Raw genomic sequence first — 16,642 nt, 5'->3', positions numbered from 1 at the left:
GGATTTCCTGTTGTTTGCTTAGTTAGGGAAGCTTTCTCCTTTAACTCCTTTCTCTTCTGTGTTTGATCAAAGTGGTCAGGGTCAAGTGCACAGACGTGTTACATGAGATACACATCTGGGGAGTAAAGGTCAGTAAAAGATGAGGTGAGCTAAAGCAGAGAGGCTTTCTGGACTGAAGCCCAGCAGGGCTGATGTACTGGGAAAGTAAGCTGACAAACTCCTTCAATTCAGGGTCAGGAATATAATCTGCTTGGTGATGTAGCTGTTTTATAAAAGGAGCTTTATTCTGGGCCTTCATTGTTTTCCTCTTAATAAGTTATTTGATTATAAATGCTACCCTGAAGAGGAACACAAAATTTTTTATGAATTCGTTTGGTTTTTAATATATATATTTATAAATATATTTATATTGACATATGAAATATATGTTATGACATATATCATATGTAAGTATATATCAATATCAATATGTTTATATATTTGATTTTATACTGCTCATAATTTAAATTTCACCTGGACACATTGCTGTTTCAAAATTTAATATACAGAAAAGACTCCTTTAAGTGATCGTGATGGCCATTAAGGAAAAGTTAGTACTTAGAGACTGCATTAGTACAAGAAATGCTGATTTTCAGGGTAATTTGCTCAGTGTCGGGGAAGTACAATTAATTGTGAAAGAAGTCGAAGTCCAAAGCACAGCTCAAGGTTGAATTTTATCCCAGAGTTCCTCCTGGGTATCTGGCTGCAGAGACAGTGAATCAGGGCAGTTGTCTGGGATCTTGAATGACTGGAAGGCTGGTGGTATTCAAAAAGCCACCCCCTTGTTAAAATCACTTTGCATACCCCATTATCAAGCAAAGTGAAAAAAGCGTTTATCCACCTTTATGACTCCATGTGCTTTGTAACATGACTTCTTCAGTGAGGCCTCCTTTGATCTTTCAAAATTGACTTTAAAAAAAAAAATCATGTTGTATTAGGTATAAATACCCTCTTCCTCTTCTTTCTCTGATATTTGTCCCCATTGAGCTTTTTGATATTTCAGAAATGTTTCCTCTGTGCTAGATTGTATTACTTGTCATCAATTCTTTCTTTTCTCCCCATACTTGCTATGTTCATGTGAGTATAATATGCTTTCTAGACCTATTGAGGTTGGGCTTGACCATGTCTCGATATGACTAGTGGGATATGGGAAGAAATGGCTATTGTGATTCCAATCTGAAGAAACACTGTATGTTTCTCTTAACTGCTTGGACTCTTTCATCTGCTACAAGATGAGCATATGCTGGGTAGCTACCTGTCTCACTACAGGGATCTGTAGAGCATAAATAAACTCGACCTACATCTTAAAGCGGAGCTGCCTAGCCAGTTTGTAAGCCTGTGGATGAGAAATCAATGAAAGCTTTTTGTTGTAAACTGCTGAGATTCTGGAGCTGTTTGTTATACAACAATGGCACAGCAGAATCTGACTGATACACTTCCAACTTTTCCTTTTTCAAACTGAAATCTACAGAAAAATGCAAGAAGAATGGAATGAGTACCTGTATGCTCTTCACTGAAATTCAACAATTGTTAACATTTTATAAATTTATCTCTCTCTATATAAGTTTTTCAGGGACCATTGAAATTAAGTTGTAGGCATCCCGATACTTCACTAAAGCTAAATACTTAAGCTTTTCATTCTAAGAATAAGGACATTCTTCCATTCAACTAAATTTGAACTAAGTTACAAATAAAAAAATTTTTTTGTGTTAATTTAAAGACTATACTTTCAGGGATCATTTCTATAGTTTGTTAATTTTATCTTCAAAGAAATTCATAAAATGACCAAAACAAAGTGATCTAATGCTATTGTCTTAGTCAACTTGGGCTGCCATAACAGAATATTAGAGCCTGTGTGGCTTAAACAACAGAAATTTATTTTCTTATGGTTCTGTAGGTTGGTGGACTGAGATCCGGGTGCCAGAGCATGGCAGGGTTCTGGTGAGAGCTCTTCCTGGTTTGCAAATGGCTGCCTTCTTGCTATGTCTTCCCATGACAGACAGACAGCTCTCTGGTCCTGTCACGAGGGCCCCACCCTTATGAACTCATCTGAGGCTAATTAATTACCTCCCAAAGTTCCCAGATATCATCACATTACGGGGTAGGGCTTCAACATATGAATTTTGAGGGGAGGGCCCAATTCAGTCCATGTTAACTATGTAAAAGGTGATCTAGTATAGAGATACAGGGCATAGAAAGCAACTATAGCCCGTCCATTTTAGTGAGTTGCAACTGTCCAACAACTTCTTGGAAAACATTATTTTCAATTTCTAAAATGTAAGTAAAGGTAATGATTTATAAGTGCAGCTACATATATTTTATCAGCATTACCGAGGGCTTAGGCAATGAGGTGTTTTAAGCTATCTATGTTTAGTGGTACATAAATCCATCCGGTGCTAGCATGCCAGAGAGTGTAAAGAATTATAGGCTGGCATGAATTCCTAATGTGACTCAGCATAATGTGTGATGCCTGCTGAACACTTCCAAATGAATTGATGAAGATTTCTGTAGGCCACACTCCTTTAAACTTCATGCTCAAGGTTGTTTCTTATACTTCGGCAATGAAGTCCTCCATAACTGTCCAGAAAGGGGGCAGGATAAAAATCACAGACACATGGATTAGAAACGAAAAACAGTATAAAGCAGGCTTGTGAGTTGCGCTTTGGCAGCAGTCAGACCTGGGTTTGAATGCTGGGTCTACCTTTCCCTGGTTAGTGATCTTGGGTAAATTTCTTCACATTTCTGTGCTCAGTTTTCTTATCTATAAAATGCAGATAACAGTACCTACCTTTCAAGGTTAATGGGAAAGTCTTAACTGAATATAATTATTAATATATTAATATTTATGGCTTTTTCTGCTCTGTGATCTTCTAAGCACAATGGACATGGGTCTTTGCTCATTTAGCTTCCCTTTCCTCTCCTGTTGTCTAAGGAGAAAGGCTTTTCTGGACGATTTGGTAGTGACAGAGGGAAAATAAGAGGAAAACCGAACTGTCGGAGCAGCAAGCCAGTCTCCCTCTGGCACGATCCAGAGCTCATCAGAGCACACGCTGGGAGGGAGCAGTGGTGGAAACAGACCTGGATAGAAGGGATAGTCACAGGGGTGGGAAGTGGAGGTGAAAGGTAACTCTTCTGGGGGTGTACTTGGGTGTGAAGCACTGTGTCCATGGGTTCTCAAATATTTTCTTAGACCTAACTCTGGATTGGAATCTAGATGTAACTGCAACCCAGCTCTGGTCCTGGATGGTGGGAGTTACGATTCAGCAAGATCATATGTGTCAAGCTCCTAATGCGGTGCCTTGCACATGGAAGTGGTTGGTAGGTGAGCATGTTAGTACATTTTTGGAGACAGCACCAGAGCCGCATGGTCTAGGAGTTCTCCCACTTTACTGTGCAAACCACCTAAAGGGTTTAAAGCATAGCTTCTGGCTCCCACATCCATGAATTCTGGCTCGGAAGGTCTGAGATGGGACCAAGAAAGCTGCCTTCTTTTTTTCTTATGTATTTCTTTCTCTATTTTTAATAAACACTCTTTTTTTTTAAAGATTTATTATATTATTTTTTTTTGACAGAGAGAGAGACAGCGAGAGCGGGAACACAAGCAGGGGGGTGGGAGAGGGAGAAGCAAGCTTCCCGCGGAGCAGGGAGCCTGATCCGGGGCTCGATCCCAGGACTCTGGGATCATGACCTGAGCCGAAGGCAGACGCTTAACAACTGAGCCACCCAGGCATCCCAATAAACACTCTTATGATTCAGGTGGTCTAGGGACTAGAACTTGAGTCTAGACTCAGATGCCATCATTTGGTAGTTCCTCTTCCTGGAGCTATTCTAGCTACCCTCTTTTATGTGCACAATAAAGCATGAGCAAGGATATTTACTGCAACGTTTTGTAGAGGATAAACATTAGAAAAAGTCTAAATAGCCCCCACTTGATGAATAGTGAACAAATGTAGAGTGTAGTCATATAATGGAATATTATGCAACAATTGAAGGGACTAAGGGAGAGTTGTATGTTCTGATATGGAAAAATCTCCAAGATATAATGCTTAGTGAAAACAAATTACAGAGCAAGATATGCAATGTGGAACCATTTATTAAACATAAAGTGAACAACACTATATTTTATAAGTAGCTATATGTATGTAGACATACATAAATGCTTAAAGGTTTGGAAGGATTCATACGTGATAACAGTGCTCACCTTGGGGCAGCAGAAGCAGGAGACAACAATTGGGGTGTTGTTTCCTCTAATGTTTTATGCACTTACAGAGAAAATGCATTAATATATTACTTGTGTCGTTAAAAATCAATGAAAAAAGACCTAGCCCAACTCCTCCATTTTATAGATGAGGACACTGATATTTGCTTTCCAAGGATCTCAGATAGCATGATAAACTCAAAGATGGACTTCAGTGAGCTTGATTGCTTGTTCAGAGCATGAACTTTCTTCGTCATGCCCAGTTGAACTTACCAGGCATTTTTGATGAAGATGTGGTAGCTCCAGACATATATATATATCCTCAGCATCAGGAGACAGTGGCTGCTAAGGAAAGGCCAGTTAGAACTTGGCTGGGCTACTCTAGATGGAGGCTTGATTAGATGTGTATTTTTGGGGTCCAGCAGTGATCAGGAGGAGGCAGATAGATTTCATCAGGCCCATTAATTTACAAGGAGAAATAGAACCATGTAGGCTGCTGTACTTGTATCAGTTTGTCCATAGCATTTTCTCCAAACCAGCAAGTTACAGGGGGAACCAAATGATGATTAGAAACCCACATTGTATATAACCCGGAGCAATCACCGTGTCGAATTATTTGAAGTCTTATGAGAGCATATTTTCTCTGAGGGCAGAATCAGGAAGCACTTGGTAAGTGTGGAATCAGAATGAGAGGATTTACATTAATCAAATATTTCATGCTTCTGGTTAAGCTAATCAGCTGCATCCAGTTCATAATGGGGATCAACTTACTAATGGGACTGTGATACTTAAATCCCATTGGCTTAGGCTCCTTGGGACTGTCTGGATGGGTTCTAATTCTTTTCGTGCCTCACAGACTCCATTTTCTATGTTTTGTTGATTGAATAGTCCTCGTCTATGGATCCAGTCTTAGATGTGTTAAGATATTTAATCATAGCACCATCTTGCTTGTCTGGGATTTAATTTGGTTTTCTTTGGATCTGTGTTCTGATGCATTTTGTGTCCCTCTGACAGTCTAATGCTTGTTGCCATCTCGGAGTCTCTCCATTTGGGATGCTCTTGCCCATCCTCGGGTTTCCTCCACCTCCATGGTTCTTTTTCATTCAGATTGCAGCAGTTTCAATGCCAGCTTCTCAGAAAGGTCTTCCCTGAGCTTCCAGTTTAAAGAAGCCAGTTGGTCCTCTCCGTTACTTCATTTTATTTTAGCTTGTGCATAATGCTTACTAGCTTATTAGTATTTGATATTTACTGTTTGCATCTTTTTGCTTTAAATATTGTCTCTTCCATTAAGATATAAACTCCATGAAAATAGGAACCCTGTCAGTCTTTCTCCTGCTCTGTGCCCAGCATCTAGAGCAGGCACTTGGCAGGCTCTCGTGAATGCTCGCTTGCTTGCATGCTTGCTTGCTGAATGAGTGATCTATCAAGATGCCGATAGTGCTTTTGTAATTTATAAATTCTTGGGGACATCTTATTATAGTCCCGAACAAGATGACAAGGATATCTTCCTAGAAATGGACCTGGCCAGGAATCTACAAGTCTTGGTCAATTCTCAATGGGTGGAAAGTCCATGCAGTAAAAGGCGGGGTGGTGGTAGAGAGTGTGTGTGTTCAGAAATGTCACCCAAGCGGTTGTTCTCCTGCATTCAGGGCTCACTCAGCAACGGAAGCAGATGCTTCTGAATACCCAAATGCTGCCTGAATAACAGATTCCAGTGGAGATCCTTCAGAAAAATATAGTATTTACTAAACAGGAGAGTTGCTTGACATTATGATGTCATGACCTTAAAGTATTAGGATGAAAGATAATCCCTCAAGCTGAGGGGATTGGCAGAAAAGGTCAGGCCAGTGAACAGCTAAGACTTCAGTATTCCCAAGTCATTTGCCTTTCATCGGATTTCAGAACCTTTCTTCAGAGTCAGAAAAAGTCACCACTCCCCTCATCAAGGGCACTCACCTCTCATTGGGTAGGGGCAGATCTTGAAAGAAATAAAACAGACCCCTGTCTAATGATAAATGAGATTGAATTTTCCAATGTGCCTTCTAGGAGAGGGATTACTGATAAGGAAACATCCATAAGGTAGGTGATGATTACAAACACTGATTTATTTTATCTTCCATCAGGCCTTTTGCAATAAGATCCCAGGCTTAAAAAAGTCCTGTTGATATAATTTGCCTCAAGGAAATAAGAATATGAATAGATATGATAAAAGCATGCAATTGATAGAAGGCAGTCTTTCCTCTATGGTATTAAATCTATTTTTTGTATTGATTTTTGAAATGTGGAAGGTTGTGGTATGGAGTATAGATCATTTTTAATTTTGAAGTCACTAAGTTTATGAATATCTGTGAGGTAAGCAGAATAAATAAATTCTAAAGGCAGATTGTAATATATTGAGATTACTGGGATAGAACTACATATTTTGGTTCCATGCAATATTTAATCCCCTTTCAGAGATGATGTGCAATGAAGGTCTTAAAAATCAGCTTTTGTTTAGGTTATAATAGTGTGGTATATCTTCAGTTGAGATGATATAGGTAGTCACATGAAAAATATGGTTTCTATTGTAACAATTATCTGGTAAGGAGAAAAGACATTTTGCTTTAAAAATGTGTTATGGCTCTGGTATTTTACAGAACAATTATGAATAAAAACACAAATTCAACATGCATTTAGCTTTTTATGATAGAATTAGTGGAACATTACATTTCTAGATCTGTTAGTCATTTTATTTTCCCCCCCTTCTCTGAAGGATCTATAATTCATGAATAAAAATTAACTGCTTGCTTAAACTTGAGGGTTTTCAGGACAGAAACTAATTTTTATATATCATGTTCTTTCTGACAGTGTTTAGGAAAAGTCACTACTGGATGCAAAATGCTATTTGCATTTTTTGAAATTTCATAAAGAACACCATTATTTATTTTCTATTTTGAAGAAGCCAATTTTTCTGATGACGTATCTGCACATACACAAAAAAAGAAATGCTGTGCTTCTGTGGGAATGAAGTCAGACAAGTCATTAAACAGAGAAATCTTATCTAAAGATCTTTCTGAGAAATAATTTGCTTTCTGAAACTCACATTTTACCCATTCCTCTTCTAATCTCCCTGCTTAAGGTCCATTGGCAGAAATCCAAATTAAAACTAATAGCTATATTTTTTAATCTTTAAAAAACAATTAACTGGAGATATACAAAGTATTACTTAATTAGACCAAAGGTAGGAAAGAAGATATTCAATTCAAACATGACATCCTTGATCTCATTTCCTTTATTGTTGAATCAGGACTAGACACTTGGCCACTCTTTTCAATTTCTGGGATTTATGAGATATTAAGCAAGAGTCCATATTAGAGAAACTTTATTTTCATTTATGGGATACCTACTGTAGTGATATGACATTTACTATAATTTAGTCTTACTGGGTAGTTTATAAGATTTGAAATCTAAGGGCTTTGCATAATTTCCTTCCAAGTGTTTTAATTGACATTCTGCTATAATGAACCCCACAGACCATTACCTGGCTAATTGCTTGAGTTACAGAGCTTATACAATGCCGTTCTTTGTCCTTGGTCTTTTGGGTATTAAATAGCAAGGCTGTCCTGAAAGAGAAAGTGACTGCTGGTTTTGATGTGAAGCATTAACGTCTTGGTAGCTTTTTCGGGGACAGATTCCCTTCTGTTCTTCCCTGGGCTGATACCAAACCTGATGCTTATCAGAGATACCGTTATTCTGGGATTCTCAATTCTCCCTGGGAGAGCCCTTGACCTCTAGAGGGTCTTCTGGAACCACTGCTCCAGGTAGAGCTTTCCATGACCTAATTCTGAAGTCCTAGAATAGGCCCCGGAGCAGGGGACAAAATGAAGATATAATACTATTTAATTACTGAGTGCTGTGATTAGGCAGAATTTATTGGGAAAAGAGTCTCACTACTTTAGAACTAGAAAAGGCTTTATTTCTGGCTCATCTAGTCCAAACTTACTGTTTTTAATATAGGGACACTGAGCCCTAGTGGCAAAGCGACTTACTCCACATCTCATGCAGTTGCTAGTGACCCAGGCTCAGGGCTCCCTCTCATGGAGTTAACAGAGCCCAGATCCACAATGAAGTCTTGGAGCCTAATGCCAAATTACGGAGTTTGAGCAAAGCAGGAAGGTGCTAGGATCAGCATATCAGCACAACCTGGATAAATACGGTGTGGCCTATATCCTTCGATGCTTCTGCCTTTTTAAAATGATGGTACAGGTCAGTGATAATGGCCTTTTGAGTGGTGAGGAGCAACTAAGGATTTTTCAAGAATTTTTTGAGAACTGGAGACAGGGTAGGAACTAACTCCAATACCTACAGGCCTGGATTGATTTCTCTTGGTAACTTCTGATTAAAATGTTTCTATGATGCCTTCTCTAAGCTTGATTTAAATTGTTTAATGGCTCGGGAACTAGTTCAGGTTCCAGTGGGCGGGATAGGGACTGATATATTTTGGGATGTACACAATGTCTGTTGACAAACTTCTGCCTTTCCAAATGTCTGTTTATGAGACGGTCAGAGCACTGGAGTAGGTTCAGAATCCTGGGTTGAAAAAAAAAAGGGGGGAAGGATCTTACACATTGCAGAAATTAAAGACAAGCAGAAGTTTGGTAATTGGAAATATTTTTGTAATAAAGCACTTCTTTCATGCCATATTTGTAGTAGTTTTACTTCGTATTTGAGTTCCCTACATCTGAGCATGTGAGTAGGCTGATGAAAGGAGCAACACACATCTTTCAACACCAAGGAGCAAGGCTATCAACGGAAGGTAAGCTGCTAGTGATGAAATTCTGTATCTAGCATGTCATCCGAAAACCACCTTTTCCTTCAAAGACCAACTCCTTTTCTTTAAAACCCTCCAATCTGTTAGATTCTGTTTCCTGAAGCTTCCCCAGAACCTCCCCTTAGGGAACTTCTGGCTAATTGTTGATGGACCCGATAGAGCAGGAGTGAGGACCTACTACTCCTTTTCCATCGTGATTCCCTACAGAGGAATACCCTACAGCAGGCATTCTGCATGGTCTCCAGAAAGGTAAAGTGGTTTGCTTAGGTTTGTGTGTACTTATTTCATGGGTATATAAATCATTTATGGCAAGGGAGTAGGAAAGTCTCAGTGAAATCTCTGCTTCATGGAGAAAGTTTCTAACATGGAACTCAGTTTGGCTTCATCAGAGATTTAGTAATATGACATAATTCCTTTATTAATAAAAAGTATTCTGAGCACATGTCAACTTTAAATTTCAGTTTTTCAACAGTAACTTTGATAGATTATTAACTGCTACCAGGACCAACTAATAAACAAATAAGTGAACAATTCAATCATGTTCTGACTCCATTGCTTTTTTCCTTTTTTTCAATGAATGGACTTTATTGTTTAGATGAGTTGTGGGTTTACAGAAAAATGGAGCAGGAAGTATAGCCAGTTGGCATCTCCTCCACGTCCTCCACCTTTCACACACAGCCCCCCCACCTTTCACACACAGCCCCCCCACCTTTCATACACAGCTCCCCCCCACCTTTCACACACAGCCCCCCCACCTTTCACACACAGCCCCCTCACCTTTCACACACAGCTCCCCACCCCCTTTCACACACAGTTCCCCCCAACCTTTCACACACTGCTCCCCCCCACCTTTCACACACAGTCCTCCCCACCTTTCACACACAGCCTACCCCCACCTTTCACACACAGCCCACCTCCTTTCACACACAGCTCCCCACCCCCTTTCACACACAGCTCCCCCTGGCTGTCTTACAACCAGCAGACTGCATCAGCCCGAAAATTATCAAAAGCTGCGCACGTGGACGTTCATACTGTGCTCTCCCCACCTCCTTTCTCCCTATCCCTAAAGTAGGAAAACTCCTTTGGCAGACACTTGGAATCCCTGTGAAGAAAATGAAAAAAGATGAAATTTGAGTTGTAATAATTTTGTTCTTGGCTTTGCCTAATCCCATCCTTAAAGCTTTCGTTTATGTTTTGGATATGTGGCGTGAGGGTTTATTTTTATGTCTAAATTTAATGTATATTTTTAACCTGTCTACTCACCCATGTGGGTGAGTTTGCATTTCCACCAACCAGTCACCTGAATTATTACTTTGTCCTGCCCTGTTTTGATGCTCCTAGCTCTGCTGAGTGCAGTTCCTTTTCTGCACCCAATCCTGTGCCACAGGCCTCACTTGCCATTTGGAACATTCTGCTTCCTGTCATACTGCCTTGATTTAAGACAGGGTGGAAGGAGAAGAGGAGTAACTGAGAAAGTGGTGGCATGCATTGAGGGAAAAAAACAGTATCCACACTTGCTGCTGGACTTTTTCTTTTCTTTTTTTTTTTTAGTGTTAGATTCTGAACCAAAGCCAATCCCTTTTATCTAACAGAAAAATGCTGAAAAGGTTTTTATTTTACCGCACCCTTGTTAAATACAAGAAACATTTAACTTGGTGAAATGTAATATGATATTCAATGTGCTTAATAAAATTGTAATGGATTCACTTATTTAGACACTCTGGGAGAAGTAGTATCTTCTGGATAATAGAAATTATGGTGCTTTTGCTGCATCTATCAACACAAAGGGATGAGCAAAGCTTATCAGAGCTGATTACAATCACTCTGGAGTTGCCCTTAAAAAATCAAGTGAGAAATAAGAATCTGCCATTACAAAATTTCTCCTTCTTCCCTTTGATGGCGTTACATTTGTGAACGAGCTCAAAATCTGAGCTTTAGAAGGCCCGTCTGAGTCCCAGGAAGAACGGGGCGGAAGGAAACAGCTGATCGGAAATCCTCCCTCGAGGTTGCTTAGCATTGAGAGCTCAACACCAGGCATGTTACAAAGGAAAGGAGAATAAGATCGGTCAATGGATGGATGTAGCTCTCCAGCAGAGAAGGAAGTCGCGGCAGCAACTGTCCTTCCCCATTTTTCTTTTCCCCCTTGTTCTGGACCTTCCGCCTGAGGGTGACCACACAGGAAGTGGGTGTGACGGTAGTGATCCCTTGTAGCTGCTGCCCCTAACTCTCCACTCTACCTTGGATTATTCCTGAAGCAGGAAATTCATGGGGGAGGCCGACATCCCTGCAGGATGACCAAGCCCTGAGGTCATCCCCATATCTTGACTGGAGCTCAGGCGTCTTAGAACCCTGCCTCTTTTCCTTCCATAACTGAGCACAGGGAAAGCCTCTCAGCCCAACCCAGTTCATCCCACTCAAGCTAGTTATATCAGCAGTTGGGGCTAAGATCTCACTTTATTCCTAAAATCCACTCAGAGCAGCTAGGGGTTCATTACTCTGGTCTTAGGGAGACAAAAGTTAACGAGCATCATTCCTATGCAAACATTTGTGTGTCTAGGTTGCGCTGCCTAGTGCAAAATTATCTCAGATTCATTGTGTATTTTAAACTAAAACCTTGACCAATGACTAAACCTCATCTCATATTCCTAAGGGAAAGTAATTATTAATCATAGTCTTCTAGAATTTTCCCACATGTAGACTCCTACTGTGCTCTCTTATCTTCATTTTCTCAAGGTGATACATACTAACGCCACAATCTAAGAAACCTTCTAGACTCAAACTGTAAAGTTAAATTCCAATTTAACTAAGTTGCAAATGCACTTTTCAGATAGATATTAAATACAATAATGATTATTTTCTGGAAGGGGTTGATTTTTTAATTTGTGAAATAATGGCAACAAAAATGTGAGCCTCTGTGTCTCTTACCGCCTGGACTACAGCAGCTCCCACTTGCTTTTACTGCTTCCTGTTTTGTCTCATCTGCAACCACCCTCCACACAGCAGCCAGGGTCTCTCCACTGCTCGAACATTCAGTGACTCCTTGTAGCCTGTAGAACAAAGCCCAAATCCTTATGATGGTCTATAGCAGCTACTCGGTGTGTCCCGGGGAAACCATGCCAGGCTCTCTCTCACTCTCTCACCCCAGACATGCAGAGCCTCTGGGCCTTCCTGCTCTCTCTGTGACAGGGCACACTGGGCTCCAGCTGCTTGGAAAGCTCTTCTTGCTCCTCCTGTGACTAGCTCCTTCTGATTTGTCAGTGCTCTTTCCTCAGGCCTTCCTATCAGCTTAAGGCCTACTTCCTCCAATAGGCTTTCTCTAAGAACCTGTCTGAAACAATCTTTCTCTGTCACTCTTTATCAAATACCCCTATTTATTTCCTCCATCGTGCTTATTACAGTCTGAAATATTGATCATTTTTGCCATCTGATATTTATCACTGCCGTTAGAATATAAGCTTTCTGACAGCAGATATTTTTTGCTCTAACTTCTGCATATAATACAATGTCTGACTCAGAGTAAGTGTTTAATAAACATTTGTTAATGGAAAGAATGAAAGAATGATGTGAAACTTGGGTATGAGAAGGAGCACAGCATGGAATATCGGTCATAATGAAATGTGAAAAATTAAAAGTAACTATTAAGATAGCAAAAGAATGCTATATACATAAAAGTCCATCTTAGAATCTTATATAACTATACAGAGGTCAGGGGGGGAAGATTGCTCTGTATAAAGTCAGAAAAGGTCATCATTTTTGTAGCCTGACAACGGATCCACACATATCCACGTTCCTTAAATTATTTCAAAGTCTTTATATTCATACTTCGATCAGCATTCAAGAATGCACCTGAAATACAACATTGGTGTAGATTATACATTTGTAGGCTCAAAACATTGTGGGAGGATCTTTTTTTAAAAGATTTTAATTTTTTATTTTAGAGTGGGGGGGGAGGGGCAGAAGGAGAGAGAGAATCTCAAGCAGACTCCCCACTGAGCATGGAGCCCCATGCAGGGCTCGATCTCATAACCCTGAGATCATGACCTGAGCCAAAATCAAGAGTGAGATGCTTAACCCATTGATCCACCCAGGCTCCCCTGTGCAAGGACCTTTTGACAAAACGTTTTGGGACATAATTGGATCCAGTTAGTTTCTAATGGATTAAGATGTTATGGGTAGCCAAGGAGTGGGTGGGGTAAGAAGAAAGAGAATATAGGATTGGATATGAGATAGGATAAGACAGGCTGGGAGTTTATAATAAAGGAAATAGAGATAAAGTGAATGGAAAAGAAGAATAATACAGGATTCAAGATTAAGTACAGGATTAAATCTGGGATTTAGTATAGGTAATTGGGTACTAATGCAGTCATTGAAGAGGGGAGGGGCAAAGGGCTGCCACTAGCTGCCAGGTTTGCCTCTAGCCTTCGGAGAATTGGGACTTTGTTCTTTTTTTTTTTTTTAAGATTTTATTTATTTATTTGACAGAGAGTGACACAGCGAGAGAGGGAACACAAGCAGGGGGAGTGGAGAGCTTGAGATCCTCAGAGCAGGGAGCCCGATGCGGGGCTCGATCCCAGGACCCTGGGATCATGACCTGAGCCAAAGGTAGACGCTTAACGACTGAGCCACCCAAGTGCCCCTGGGACTTTGTTTTTGATGCCCAGGGTAGAAACTGCAGAAAACTGCTGCCCGTGGTCACAGCCACCCACAGAGCCAAGACAGGAAATGATGTTGGTGTGCCAAACTTCAGTTCTGCCCAAGTCCATGCATTCCAACTGCGGCCAGCAGAAGAATAATGGCTTCTGCTATTTTTCTGTCTTCTATGTTTTATGAAAGTGTCTCTCAATGTCAGAAACTAAACTGGAACCCTGATGACAAGAGATTCTGGGAAAAGTATTTCTCAGGCTTTGAGTCCTTGAGATAGAGAGGAGTACATAAAAGAAGGTGGAAATGGGGCCAGATGCCAGTCTGACACAATATGAGAATAGGAAATACCTGTCACGGCTTTGAAATACTATTTCTGGCTAGTTAATTTCATTAGATCTAATCCTCACTAAAAATAATAGCCCATAGTTGCTAAGGGCACTATGTTAAGAGCTATTCATGCATTATCTCATTAAGTTTCACAACCACACAAAATGAAGCTACTATTATCTCCATTTTAGAATTGAGGAACCAAGACTTAGAGTCATAGAGTAACCTGCTCCAAATTAAACAACTAGTAAGTAGAAGAGCTGAACCTTACTCCTGACTGACTATCTACAAAGCCAGTGGCTTTGTATAGTACTTGCTAGTCAGTTATTAAATTTCTTTTTTTTTCAGGGTTTCAATGTAAATTTATTTATTTTTATTAACATATAATATATTATTTGTTTCAGGGGTACAGGTCTGTGATTCATCAGTCTTACACAATTCACAGCGCTCACCATAGCACATACCCTCTCCAATGTCCATCACCCAGCCACCCCATCCCTCCCAACCCCCACCACTCCAGCAACCCTCAGTTTGTTTCCTGAGATTAGGGTCTCTTATGGCTTGTTTCCCTCTCTGGTTTCGTCTTGTTTCATTTTTCCTCCCCTTCCCCTATGATCCTCTGCCTTGTTTGTCAAGTTCCCCGTATCAGTGAGATCATATGATAATTGTCTTTCTCTGATTGACTCATTTCACTTAGCATAATACCCTAAATTTCTTTATAATCCATGGCCCTAGCCTCAGCATGAAACTTGCCAAGTCATTTTACAAATGTAGACTCTTAAGTCCGTGTAAATACCTACCTTTATTGGGAAAAGAACTAACAGATCTTCAAAGAATGTTCTCCCAAGCATGGGCTCTATCTTAATGAGAGAGAAAGGTTTATCAGTAGAAGAAATGTAATGTCTCCTATATTTAGAGTGAAATTTTATGTTATGAGAAATTTTCACTTATTGATGAAATATCTACTGTTATAAAACCACATCATAGAATCTCAAGGTTAGAAGGGGCATTCAAGGTTGAAGAATCTTCAAGATCCCTTCTGATAGCATCTCAACAAGGGTTGGCCCAGCCTCTGTTCAGGAACTGTGAATGGGTGCAACTTCCAGGACTATGGGGGCTGATGGATAAGAAGGAGGAGCACACAGGAGGTCTGCTGCTGGGTAAAGATAAAACGGTGCTGCCTGGAGTCTGCTTAGTCAGTTTTGTCTCAATTACAGCAAATATGATGTTAGGCCAGAGGCTGGAACTATTGGTATTAGTTAGCCTTTGCTGCCAACATTGTCAAAACTCTCTTGCTTACAAATTATAGCTTGAGTGTCTGTGGTGGATTCAAGATGGCCAGAGATTGTTTGGCACTCTTCCTATTGAGAATGAGAGCCGATGCCCCTTCCTTTTGAGTCTGGCTGGCCTCTGTGAGTGCTGTGACTAATAGAACTTAATGAAAGTGTCTTTTGTGCCATTCTCAGGTATAGCCTAAATGGATTGGCCACTTCCATGTTCTTGGAATACTCTCTTTGGGAGCCCTAAGGCATGACTGAAGAAATTTGACAATCTTGAGATTGGCATGCTAGAGAGACTGGGTGGTTGAAGAGCCCAGTTTTTTTCCATTTCTCTCAAGGTACTGGACTTGTAGTGAAGCCTTTCCAGACTAGCCCATGCACTAGCTGAACACTGCTACGTGATCCTAAGTTGATGTCTCATGGATCCTAAGCCTGATGTCTCAGACCTAATTCCTGACCATGAAATTGTGTGCTATGATAAAATGGTTATTTTCAGCCACTGAGTTTCAGGTAGTTTGTTGCACCATGGTAGATAACTGGCATATGTCTGTGGGATTCATGAGGGCTGTCTGATCTAGACTGGCCTCAGCTGGTCTCACCTGGGCTCATCATGTGTCTGTGGATCAGTTGGGGACTGTTACCCAGATTGTGCTTGGCTAGGGCAGCTTACCTGAGGCGGCTCTGCTCCACATGTCTCTCATCCTTCTCTGTGACCAGCAAGCTTGGCCATGTACATCCTTCTCATGGAAATGACCAAAAAGTGCAAGAAAGCAAGTGGAAACACATAAAGGCTCTTGAGACCTAGGCTTGGAAATGGCACCCTGTCACTTATCCTCATTCTATTGGCTGAAGTCCCATCATGGCTGAACTCAAAGTCAAGAGTATGGAGTGTAGACCTCATTTCTTTTGTGGGAGATGATGCAAAATCAAAGAGTGTGAATACAGGGAGGAGTGGAAAATTGGAGAATATAATGCAATCTACTACATTTACTTCATTTTGGTTCAGCAAACTTTTATGGGATACGTATTATTGGCAAACATTATGCACTGGGAACACACACACGCACGCACACACACACACACACACACACACACACAGACCTAATTTCCTGCTCTTGAAATGCTTATAGCCCAGCCGATCTTCAGGATGAGTAAAAAGGCTTACTGTATTTGTGTTTATCAGGGACTTCAACCTCCTTTTAAATCTTTACTTCTAATCTCTGTTAAGGTTTATACCTGCATTAAACTTCAGACTTAGCATTTGAGTTATGTTTTATTGTTACTGTGACTTAAAATTTGGTCAGAAGTCCTTACTTGCTTAACTCGCTGTGGAAGTTTTCTTTG

At 40.4% G+C, this 16,642-nt stretch overlaps 1 pseudogene; it reads left to right on the top strand.

Moving 5' to 3' along the window:
• Nucleotides 1-1,756: 1,756 nt before the first annotated feature.
• LOC116634221 lies at nucleotides 1,757-1,852 on the top strand (annotated as a pseudogene).
• Nucleotides 1,853-16,642: the final 14,790 nt, after the last annotated feature.

The sequence above is a fragment of the Phoca vitulina genome, unplaced genomic scaffold (assembly GCF_004348235.1).
Source record: "Phoca vitulina isolate PV1807 unplaced genomic scaffold, GSC_HSeal_1.0 scaffold8, whole genome shotgun sequence".
Classification (NCBI taxonomy): domain Eukaryota; kingdom Metazoa; phylum Chordata; class Mammalia; order Carnivora; family Phocidae; genus Phoca; species Phoca vitulina.
This window is presented reverse-complemented; position numbering and strand designations above follow the sequence as displayed.